Source organism: Coregonus lavaretus (genome assembly GCF_964263955.1).
Source record: "Coregonus lavaretus genome assembly, chromosome: 36".
Lineage (NCBI taxonomy): Eukaryota > Metazoa > Chordata > Actinopteri > Salmoniformes > Salmonidae > Coregonus > Coregonus lavaretus.
In genome coordinates, this window is record NC_140023.1 from 18,677,873 (window position 1) to 18,690,565 (window position 12,693).

The following is a 12,693-nucleotide window of genomic DNA, read 5'->3' on the forward strand; positions in this document are numbered from 1 at the left end:
TCCTTGATCCTGAGTAGTCTCCCAGTCCCTGCCGCTGAAAAACATCCCCACAGCATGATGCTGCCACCACCATGCTTCACCGTAGGGATGATGCCAGGTTTCCTCCAGACGTGACGCTTGGCATGCAGGCCAAATAGTTCAATCTTGTTTCTCATGGTCTTGGAGTCCTTTAGGTGCCTTTTGGCAAACTCCAAGTGGGCTGTCATGTGCCTTTTACTGAGGAGTGGCTTCCGTCTGGTCACTCTACCATAAAGGCCTGATTGGTGGAGTTCTGCAGAGATGGTTGTCCTTTCGGAAGGTTCTCCCATCTCCACAGAGGAACTCTAGAGCTCTGTCAGATTTCTAAAAACCTGTTTTTGCTTTGTCATTATGGGGTATTGTGTGTAGAATGCTGAGGATGTTTTATTTATTTAATCCATTTTAGAATAAGGCTGTAACGTAACAAAATGTGGAAAAAGTCAAGGGGTCTGAATATTTTCAGAAGGCACTAATATAGTTGAAGTCGGAAGTTTACATACACGTTACCCAAATACATTTCAACTCAGTTTTTCACAATTCCTGACATTTAATCCTAGTAAACATTCCCTGTCTTAGGTCAGTTAGGATCACCACTTTATTTTAAGAATGTGAAATGTCAGAATAATAGCAGAGAGAATTATTTATTTCAGCTTTCATTTCTTTCATCACATTCCCAGTGGGTCAGAAGATTACATACACTCAATTAGTATTTGGTAGCATTGCCTTTAAATTGTTTAACTTGGGTCAAACGTTTCTGGTAGCCTTCCACAAGCTTCCCACAATAAGTTGGGTGAATTTTGGCCCATTCCTCCTGATAGAGCTGGTGTAACTGAGTCAGGTTTGTAGGCCTCCTTGCTCGCACACGCTTTTTCAGTTCTGCCCACAAATGTTCTATAGGATTGAGGTCAGGGCTTTGTGATGGCCACTCCAATACCTTGACTTTGTTGTCCTTAAGCCATTTTGCCACAACTTTGGAAGTATGCTTGGGGTCATTGTCCATTTGGAAGTCCCATTTGCGACCAAACTTTAACTTCTTGACTGATGTCTTGAGATGTTGCTTCAATATATCCACATAGTTTTCCTTCCTCATGATGCCATCTATTTTGTGAAGTGCACCAGTCCCTCCTGCAGCAAAGCACCCCCACAGCATGATGCTGCCACCCCCGTGCTTCACAGTTGGGATGGTGTTCGTCGGCTTGCAAGCAACCCCCTTTTTCCTCCAAACATAACGATGATCATTATGGCCAAACAGTTATATTTTTGTTTCATCAGACCTGAGGACATTTCTCCAAAAAGTACGATCTTTGTCCCCATGTGCAGTTGCAAACCGTAGTCTGGCTTTTTTATGGCGGTTTTGGAGCAGTGGCTTCTTGCTAAGCGGCCTTTCAGGTTATGTCGATATAGGACTCGTTTTACTGTGGATATAGATACTTTTGTACCTGTTTCCTCCAGCATCTTCACATGGTCCTTTGCTGTTGTTCTGGGATTAATTTGCACTTTTTGCACCAAAGTACATCATCTCTAGGAGACAGAACGCGTCTCGTTATGATGTGGAAAATAGTTATTCCAGAGTCTTTGTAGAATCAAGATTTTACTTCATTTACAATTCAACAAAGCCAGGCTAGTCTGCAGAGTTGCTCCCTTCTCTCTCTCTGCTCCCCATCTATATAGTCCCATTCTCATCCCTTCTAGCTCAAAACCCCTCCCTCTTCAGTTTCCCGTTCTCTATCGCTCCGCCCACTTCCTTTGTCTATGATGACGGCTAAATTTGACTGTCATTCAGTTTAGAAACAATATTATTACAATCAATCACACCCTTGTCATGCAAAAACACTCATGTTCAGTTTAAACTCTGTTCAACCCCGGCTCTCCCGGGCTTGACCTGAAGACTGATTGTTGGACATGACAGGTCCATACTTAATCTTTCAAACATACACAAACCCCAACCCATCATGCTGTAATCAATCAAGAAGATAGCCAAGGAGAGACAAAGGTTTAGCCTGAACTCTATTCAACCCTGGCGCCGCTCTTTCCACTTTGTTTGAGGAGAGAGGCAAAAGGCCACAGTCTGGTTTCAGTCTCTGATAAGGTAGGACAGCCATAGATTTAGGTAAGAGCGAGCAATTCTACCCTAGGTCAGATTTCCACTTCACTCACACACACAGTGAAATGACCCAATTAAGTTATTGTCAAGAGTTGCTGTAGGTAGGTGTGGTGTGGAATCAGGCGCAGGACGCAGAAGTTAAGTCCAAACAAAGACTTTAGTAGATCACACAAAATATAATCCAAAACCAGCCCGGAGGCGAGAAAAGCGCGCACAGGCGTAAACAAACGGGCGCACTAAACATGTGCGTAATCTTCTCCTAAAACAAACAAGGAGGTAAGCTACAAATAGCGCACCAAAACAGGTAGCGCAGCAACACGACAAGGAACAATACACACAACACCTAAACTAACAACAAGGAACTAAATAGGGTGCTTAATGAGACATAACACAAAACAGGTGTGACAAACAGACAAAACCAATCAAACAAGAAACATAGAACGGTGGCAGCTAGTACTCCGGAGACGACGACCGCCGAAACCTGCCCGAACAAGGAGGAGGGGCCGCCTCGGCCGAAACCGTGACAGTACCCCCCCCTTGACGCGCGGCTCCAGCCGTGCGCCGCCCCCGGCCTCGGGGACGACCAGGAGGACGCGGAGCAGGGCGCGTAGGATGACCACGATGGAATTCGGTCAGCAGGGACGGATCCAGAATGTCCCTCCTCGGCACCCAGCACCGCTCCTCCGGACCGTACCCCTCCCACTCCACGAGATATTGGAGACCCCCCATCCGGCGTCTCGAATCCAGGATGGTCCGAACAGTGTACGCCGGAGCCCCCTCGATGTCCAACGGGGGCGGAGGAGTCTCTTCTATCTCAAAGTCCTGGAGTGGACCAGCTACCACCGGCCTGAGGAGAGACACATGGAACGAGGGGTTAATATTCTTGTAATCAATGGGCAGTTGTAACCTGTAACACACCTCGTTCAATCTCCTCAGGACTTTAAAAGGCCCCACAAACCGCCGACCCAGCTTCCGGCAGGGCAGGCGGAGGGGCAGGTTTCTGGTTGAGAGCCAGACTCGATCTCCAGGTGCGTACACTGGCCCCTCACTGCGGTGTAGGTCGGCGCTCGTCTTCTGTCGACGGATGGCTCGCTGCAGATGGACGTGTGCAGCGTTCCACGTCTCCTCCGAGCGCCGCACCCACTCATCCACAGCAGGGGCCTCGATCTGGCTCTCATGCCAAGGTGCCAGAACCGGCTGGTACCCTAACACACACTGGAAAGGGGTTAGTCTAGTGGAGGAGTGGCGGAGAGAGTTCTGTGCCATCTCGGCCCAGGGCACATATCTCGCCCACTCCTCCGGCCGGCCCTGACAATATGACCTCAGAAACCTACCCACATCCTGGTTGACTCGTTCGACCTGCCCATTACTCTCCGGGTGGTAACCCGAGGTAAGGCTCACCGAGACCCCCAACCGTTCCATAAAGGCTCTCCAGACTCTGGAGGTAAACTGGGGGCCTCGATCGGACACTATATCCTCGGGTACCCCGTAATGCCGGAAGACGTGAGTAAATAGAGCCTCAGCGGTCTGTAGGGCAGTAGGAAGACCCGGCATGGGAAGGAGACGACAGGCCTTCGAGAACCGATCCACAACGACCAGGATGGTGGTATTCCCTTGTGAGGAGGGAAGGTCGGTAACAAAATCCACCGAGAGGTGAGACCAGGGTCGTTGTGGAACGGGCAGGGGTTGTAATTTACCCCTGGGCAAGTGTCTGGGCGCCTTACACTGGGCACACACTGAGCAGGAGGAGACATAAACCCTCACATCCCTGGCTAACGTTGGCCACCAGTACTTTGTACTAAGGCAGTGCACTGTCCGGCCAATACCTGGATGTCCAGAGGAGGGTGACGTGTGAGCCCAATAAATCAGCCGATCCCGGACCTCGAGCGGGACGTACGTCCGACCCACCGGACACTGTGGAGGGCTAGGGTCGGTGCTCGATCTCCGCATCGACCTCCCACACAACCGGTGCCACCAGACAAGACTCCGGTAGTATGGGAGTGGGCTCCACGCACCTCTCCTCCGTGTCATACCGCCGAGACAGGGCATCTGCCTTCCCGTTCTGGGACCCAGGGATGTAAGTGATCTTGAACACAAACCGGGCGAGAAACATAGTCCATCGAGCCTGGCGAGGATTCAGTCTCCTAGCTGCCCGAATGTATTCCAGGTTACGGTGGTCGGTCAGAATGAGGAAGGGTGTTGAGCCCCCTCAAGCCAATGCCTCCACACCTTTAGGGCCTGTACTACGGCTAACAGCTCCCTGTCCCCTACGTCATAATTCCGCTCCGCCGGACTGAGCTTTTTAGAATAAAAAGCACAGGGGCGGAGCTTAGGTGGTGTGCCGGACCGTTGTGAAAGAACTGCCCCGATACCGGCCTCAGACGCGTCTACCTCTACTTGGAAGGGTAAAGTGGGATCCGGGTGCGCCAGCACTGGAACCGAGGTAAACAGGTCCTTCAGTCTCCCAAAAGCCCTGTCCGCCTCAGCCGACCACCGCAAGTGCACAGGACCCCCCTTCAGAAGAGACGTTATGGGAGCTGCCACCTGTCCAAAACCCCGGATAAACCTCCGGTAGTAATTCGCAAAACCCAAGAACCGCTGCACCTCTTTAACCGTAGTTGGGGTTTGCCAATTACGCACGGCAGACACACGGTCAACCTCCATTCTCACCCCTGACGCAGACAACTGGTAACCCAAAAAGGAGACTGACTCCTGGAAGAACAGACATTTCTCGGCTTTGACATACAGGTCATGCTCCAACAGTCTCCTCAATACCCTGCGCACCAGGGCTACATGCTCGGCCCGAGTAGAACTGTACACAAGAATATCATCTATGTACACCGCTACTCCCTGCGCCTGCATGTCCCGGAAAATCTCATCTACAAAAGATTGGAAGACTGATGGAGCATTCATTAAACCATATGGCATGACGAGATACTCGTAATGGCCGGAGGTAGTACTAAATGCTGTCTTCCACTCATCGCCCTCCCTAATGCGCACCAAGTTATATGCGCTCCTGAGGTCCAATTTTGTGAAGAACCGTGCCCCGTGTAAGGACTCCGTCATGGTCGCAATCAGCGGGAGTGGATAACTATATTTCACAGTCACCTGATTGAGACCGCGGTAATCAATACACGGACGCAAACCTCCATCCTTTTTCTTCACAAAAAAGAAGCTCGAGGACGCGGGAGAAGTGGAGGGCCGTATGTATCCCTGTCTCAGAGACTCGGCAATGTATGTCTCCATTGCCCCTTTCTCCTCCTGTGACAAAGGATACACATGGCTCCGCGGGAGCGCAGCTCCTGCCTGGAGGTCTATCGCACAATCCCCCTGTCTATGAGGCGGCAACCGTGCCGCTCTTGTCTTACTAAACACGAGTGCCAAATCCTCATACTCAGGCGGAATGTGCAGTGCTGGCATCTGGTTCGGACTCTCCACCGAGGTCGCTCCTACGGAAACACCCAGACATAGCCCCTCACACTGAGCAGACCACCCTTTAAGAGCCTTCTCTCGCCACGAAATCGTAGGATCATGGGTAATCAACCAGGGAAGCCCCAGTACCACCGGATACGCAGGAGAGTCGATCAGATAGAGTTGAATCGTCTCCTCATGACCCCCCTGCATCATCATCCTAAGTGGCGCCGTGACCTCCCTAATCAACCCAGATCCTAACGGACGACTATCTAGGGCATGTACAGGGAAAGGCTTATCGACCGGAAGGAGGGGAATCCCTAACTCAACACAGAATTTACGATCTACAAAATTCCCAGCTGCGCCTGAATCGACTAGCGCCTTATTCTGGGAACGAGGTGCAACCTGTGGGAAACAAACAGGTAATGTTATGTGTACGACAGAAAGCTCTGGGTAAGTAGGGTGCCTACTCACCTGGGAGGACTCCCCAATGTGTGACCTGCCATCTCCCTCACCAGGGGACCCTCCCCAGCACCTAGCCGCGGTGTGCCCTCCGCGGCCACAGTTGGTGCAGGAGACTGCCCCCCTCGGGCTCCTTCTTCTCCTCCCTCTAGCGCCAGCACCTCCGAGCTCCATCGGGCTCGGCTCGGAGGCGCTGGAGGGTGGAATGGGCGGCCCCCATCTGGGACGTCCGCGGGTCGCGAGCATGGTGTCCAGCCGAATGGCCATGTCCACCAACTGGTCAAATGATAGTGTAGTATCCCTGCACGCTAACTCTCTGCGGACGTCCTCCCGAAGGCTGCATCTAAAGTGGTCTATGAGGGCCCGCTCATTCCACCCTGCATCTGCCGCTAGAGTCCGGAACTCCAGCGCAAACTCTTGAGCGCTCCTCATCCCCTGTCGGAGGTAGAATAGACGCTCCCCCGCCGCCTTCCCTTCTGGTGGATGGTCGAAGACAGCACGGAAGCGGCGGGAGAACTCCGCATAGGTGACTGTGGCGGCGTCTATTCCCCTCCATTCGGCGTTGGCCCACTCCAACGCCTTGCCGGTGAGACAGGAGATGAGGGCGGAAACGCTCTCGTATCCCGAGGGCGCCGGGTGTATGGTGGCAAGGTAGAGCTCCACCTGTAACAGGAACCCCTGACACCCGGCAGCGGTGCCGTCGTACGCCCTCGGGAGCGAGAGCCGAATCCCACTGGGTTCCGGTTGTTGGACGGGCGGGTTGACCGAGGGTGATGGTGCGGTAGGTGGAGGTGTGGGTACATCGCTGGTCTCCCAACGATGGAGAATGTTCATCACCCGGTCCAGAGCGTGCCCGATCTGATTAATCCGATCATCTTGACCTCGGAGACGCTCCTCCATGATGTCGGTGGGTGCTCCTGCTGATTCCATTCGATGGTGTGTAATTCTGTCAAGAGTTGCTGTAGGTAGGTGTGGTGTGGAATCAGGCGCAGGACGCAGAAGTTAAGTCCAAACAAAGACTTTAGTAGATCACACAAAATATAATCCAAAACCAGCCCGGAGGCGAGAAAAGCGCACAGGCGTAAACAAACGGGCGCACTAAACCATCAATCAATCAATCAATTTTATTTTATATAGCCCTTCTTACATCAGCTAATATCTCGAAGTGCTGTACAGAAACCCAGCCTAAAACCCCAAACAGCTAGTAATGCAGGTGTAGAAGCACGGTGGCTAGGAAAAACTCCCTAGAAAGGCGAAAACCTAGGAAGAAACCTAGAGAGGAACCAGGCTATGAGGGGTGGCCAGTCCTCTTCTGGCTGTGCCGGGTGGAGATTATAACAGAACCATGCCAAGATGTTCAAAAATGTTCATAAGTGACAAGCATGGTCAAATAATAATCAGGAATAAATCTCAGTTGGCTTTTCATAGCCGATCATTAAGAGTTTGAAAACAGCAGGTCTGGGACAGGTAGGGGTTCCATAACCGCAGGCAGAACAGTTTAAACTGGAATAGCAGCAAGGCCAGGCGGACTGGGGACAGCAAGGAGTCACCACGGCCGGTAGTCCCGACGTATGGTCCTAGGGCTCAGGTCTCTCAGTTGGCTTTTCATAGCCGATCATTAAGAGTTGAAAACAGCAGGTCTGGGACAGGTAGGGGTTTCGTAGCCGCAGGCAGAACAGTTGAAACTGGAATAGCAGCAAGGCCAGGCGGACTGGGGACAGCAAGGTGTCATCATGCCCGGTAGTCCTGACGTATGGTCCTAGGGCTCAGGTTCTCAGAGAGAAAGAGAGAACGAGAGAATTAGAGAGAGCATACTTAAATTCACACAGGACACTGGATAAGACAGGAGAAGTACTCCAGGTATAACCAACTAACCCCAGCCCCCCGACACATAAACTACTGCAGCATAAATACTGGAGGCTGAGACAGGAGCGGTCCGGAGACACTGTGGCCCCATCCGAAGAAACCCCCGGACAGGGCCAAACAGGAAGGATATAACCCCACCCACTCCGCCAAAGCACAGCCCCCGCATCACCAGAGGGATATCCCCAACCACCAACTTACAATCCTGAGACAAGGCCGAGTATAGCCCACAGAGGTCTCCACCACAGCACAAACCAAGGGGGGGGCGCCAACCCAGACAGGAAGATCACGTCAGTAACTCAACCCACTCAAGTGACGCACCCCTCCCAGGGACGGCATGAAAGAGCACCAGCAAGCCAGTGACTCAGCCCCTGCAACAGGGTTAGAGGCAGAGAACCCCAGTGGAGAGGGGAACCGGCCTGGCAGAGACAGCAAGGGCTGTTCGTTGCTCCAGCCTTTCCGTTCACCTTCACACTCCTGGGCCAGACTACACTCAATCATATGACCTACTGAAGAGATAAGTCTTCAGTAAAGACTTAAAGGTTGAGACTGAGTCTGCGTCTCTCACATGGGTAGGCAGACTGTTCCATAAAAATGGAGATCTATAGGAGAAAGCCCTGCCTCCCGCTGTTTGCTTAGAAATTCTAGGGACAATTAGGAGGCCTGCGTCTTGTGACCGTAGCGTACGTATTGGTATGTACGGCAGGACCAACTCGGAAAGATAGGTAGGAGCAAGCCCATGTAACGCTTTATAGGTTAACAGTAAAACCTTGAAATCAGCCCTTGCCTTAACAGGAAGCCAGTGTAGGGAAGCTAGCACTGGAGTAATATGATCAAATTTCTTGGTTCTAGTCAGGATTCTAGCAGCCGTATTTAGCACTAACTGAAGTTTATTTAGTGCTTTATCCGGGTAGCCGGAAAATAGAGCATTGCAGTAGTCTAACCTAGAAGTAACAAATGCATGGATTAATTTTTCTGCATCATTTTTGGACAGAAAATTTCTGATTTTTGCAATGTTACGTAGATGGAAAAAAGCTGTCCTTGAAACAGTCTTGATATGTTCGTCAAAAGAGAGATCAGGGTCAAGAGTAACGCCTAGGTCCTTCACAGTTTTATTTGAGACGACTTTACAACCATCAAGATGAATTGTCAGATTTAACAGAAGATCTCTTTGTTTCTTGGGACCTAGAACAAGCATCTCTGTTTTGTCCGAGTTTAAAAGTAAAAAGTTTTTTGCCATCCACTTTCTTATGTCTGAAACACAGGCTTCTAGCGAGGGCAATTTTGGGGCTTCACCATGCTTCATTGAAATGTACAGCTGTGTGTCATCCGCATAGCAGTGAAAGTTAACATTATGTTTTCGAATAACATCCCCAAGAGGTAAAATATATAGTGAAAACAATAGTGGTCCTAAAACGGAACCTTGAGGAACACCGAAATGTACAGTTGATTTGTCGGAGGACAGACCATTCACAGAGACAAACTGATATCTTTCCGACAGGTAGGATCTAAACCAGGCCAGAACTTGTCCGTGTAGACCAATTTGGGTTTCCAGTCTCTCCAAAAGAATGTGGTGATCGATGGTGTCAAAGGCAGCACTAAGGTCTAGTAGCACGAGGACAGATGCAGAGCCTCGGTCTGATGCCATTAAAAGGTCATTTACCACCTTCACAAGTGCAGTCTCAGTGCTATGATGGGGTCTAAAACCAGACTGAAGCATTTCGTATACATTGTTTGTCTTCAGAAAGGCAGTGAGTTGCTGCGCAACAGCTTTTTCTAAAATTTTTGAGAGGAATGGAAGATTCGATATAGGCCGATAGTTTTTTATATTTTCCGGGTCAAGGTTTGGCTTTTTCAAGAGAGGCTTTATCACTGCCACTTTTAGTGAGTTTGGTACACATCCGGTGGATAGAGAGCTGTTTATTATGTTCAACATAGGAGGGCCAAGCACAGGAAGCAGCTCCTTCAGCAGTTTAGTAGGAATAGGATCCAGTATGCAGCTTGAAGGTTTAGAGGCCATGATTATTTTCATCATTGTGTCAAGAGATATAGTACTAAAACACTTAAGTGTCTCTCCCGATCCCAGGCCCTCGCAGAGCTGTGCAGATCCAGGACAGCTAAGCCCTGGAGGAATACGCAGATTCAAAGAGGAGTCCGTAATTTGCTTTCTAATGGTCATGATCTTTTCCTCAAAGAAGTTCATGAATTTATCACTGCTGAAGTGAAAGCCATCCTCTCTTGGGGAATGCTGCTTTTTAGTTAGCTTTGCAACAGTATCAAAAAGAAATTTTGGATTGTTCTTATTTTCCTCGATTAAGTTGGAAAAGTAGGATGATCGAGCAGCAGTGAGGGCTCTTCGGTACTGCACGGTACTGTCTTTCCAAGCTAGTCGGAAGACTTCCAGTTTGGTGTGGCGCCATTTCCGTTCCAATTTCCTGGAAGCTTGCTTCAAAGCTCGGGTATTTTCTGTATACCAGGGAGCTAGTTTCTTATGACAAATGTTTTTCGTTTTTAGGGGTGCAACTGCATCTAGGGTATTGCGCAAGGTTAAATTGAGTTCCTCAGTTAAGTGGTTAACTGATTTTTGTCCTCTGACGTCCTTGGGTAGGCAGAAGGAGTCTGGAAGGGCATCAATGAATTTTTGTGTTGTCTGAGAATTTATAGCACGACTTTTGATGCTCCTTGGTTGGGGTCTGAGCAGATTATTTGTTGCGATTGCAAACGTAATAAAATGGTGGTCCGATAGTCCAGGATTTTGTGGAAAAACATTAAGATCTACAACATTTATTCCATGGGACAAAACTAGGTCCAGAGTATGACCGTGGCAGTGAGTAGGTCCAGAGACATGTTGGACAAAACCCACTGAGTCGATAATGGCTCCGAAAGACTTTTGGAGTGGGTCTGTGGACTTCTCCATGTGAATATTAAAATCACCAAAAATTAGAATATGATCTGCTATGACTACAAGGTCTGATAGGAATTCAGGAAACTCAGAGAGGAACGCTGTATATGGCCCAGGAGGCCTGTAAACAGTAGCTATAAAAAGTGATTGAGTAGGCTGCATAGATTTCATGACTAGAAGCTCAAAAGATGAAAACGCCATTTTTTTTTTTGTAAATTGAAATTTGCTATCGTAAATGTTAGCAACACCTCCGCCTTTGCGGGATGCACGGGGAATATGGTCACTAGTGTAACCAGGAGGTGAGGCCTCATTTAACACAGCAAATTCATCAGGCTTAAGCCATGTTTCAGTCAGGCCAATCACATCAAGATTATGATCAGTGATTAGTTCATTGACTATGACTGCCTTTGAAGTGAGGGATCTAACATTAAGTAACCCTATTTTGAGATGTGTGGTATCACAATCTCTTTCAATAATGGCAGGAATGGAGGAGGTCTTTATCCTAATAAGATTGCTAGGGTGAACACCGCCATGTTTAGTTTTGCCCAACCTAGGTCGAGGCACAGACACAGTCTCAATGGGTATGGCTGAGCTGACTACACTGACTGTGCTATTGGCAGACTCCACTAAGCTGGCAGGTTGGCTAACAGCCTGCTGCCTGGCCTGCACCCTATTTCACTGTGGGGCTAGAGGAGTTAGAGCCCTATCTATGTTGGTAGATAAGAGGAGAGCACCCCTCCAGCTAGGATGGAGTCCGTCACTCCTCAGCAGGTCAGGCTTGATCCTGTTTGTGGGTGAGTCCCAGAAAGAGGGCCAATTATCCACAAATGTTATCTTTTGGGAGGGGCAGAAAACAGTTTTCAACCAGCGATTGAGTGCTGAGACTCTGCTGTAGAGCTCGTCACTTCCCCTAACTGGGAGGGGGCCAGAGACAATTACTCGATGCCGACACATCTTTCTAGCTGATTTACACGCTGAAGCTATGTTGCACTTGGTGACCTCTGACTGTTTCATCCTAACATCGTTGGTGCCGACGTGGATAACAATATCTCTATACTCTCTACACTCGCCAGTTTTAGCTTTAGCCAGCACCATCTTTAGATTAGCCTTAACGTCGGTAGCCCTGCCCCCTGGTAAACAGTGTATGATCGCTGGGTGATTCGTTTTAAGTCTAATACTGCGGGTAATGGAGTCGCCAATGACTAGGGTTTTCAATTTGTCAGAGCTAATGGTGGGAGCCTTCGGAGTCTCAGACCCCGTAACGGGAGGAGTAGAGACAAGAGAAGACTCAGACTCAGACTCCGACTCGCTACATAATGGGGAAAACCGGTTGAAAGTTTCTGTCGGCTGAATGAGCGACACCGGTTGAGCATTCCAACAGTATTTCCCTCCAGAAGCCATGAGAAAGTTGTCCGGCTGCGGGGACTGTGCGGGGGGATTTATACTAACGTTACTGTCTGTACTTACTGGTGGCACAGACGCTGTTTCTTCCTTTCCTACACTGATATTGCCCTTGCCTAACGATTGCGTCTGAAGCTGGGCTTGTAGCACAGCTATTTTCGCCGTAAGGCGAGAATTCTCCTGTATATTATGAGTACAGCGACTGCAATTAGAAGACATCATGTTAATGTTACTACTTAGCTTCGGCTGTTGAAGATGTTGAAGATGTTGACGAATCATGTCCAGATAAAGCGTCCGGAGTGAAAAAGTTGAATAAGGGAAAAAAGTTGCGATGGAAAAAAGGAAAATAACGTTGGCAGCTAAAACGCACAGGAAAATGACTCTTCTGTCTCGGGATAAACGTCCGGGGTGAAAAAGTTTAACGAAAAAAGATGAGTGAGGACAAAACTAAAAAGTTGGTAAATTTGTTAAACACAGAGATTGATTAAACGTTTATTAAAAGTAAAACGTGAATAGTTTGGCAGGTAGCCAA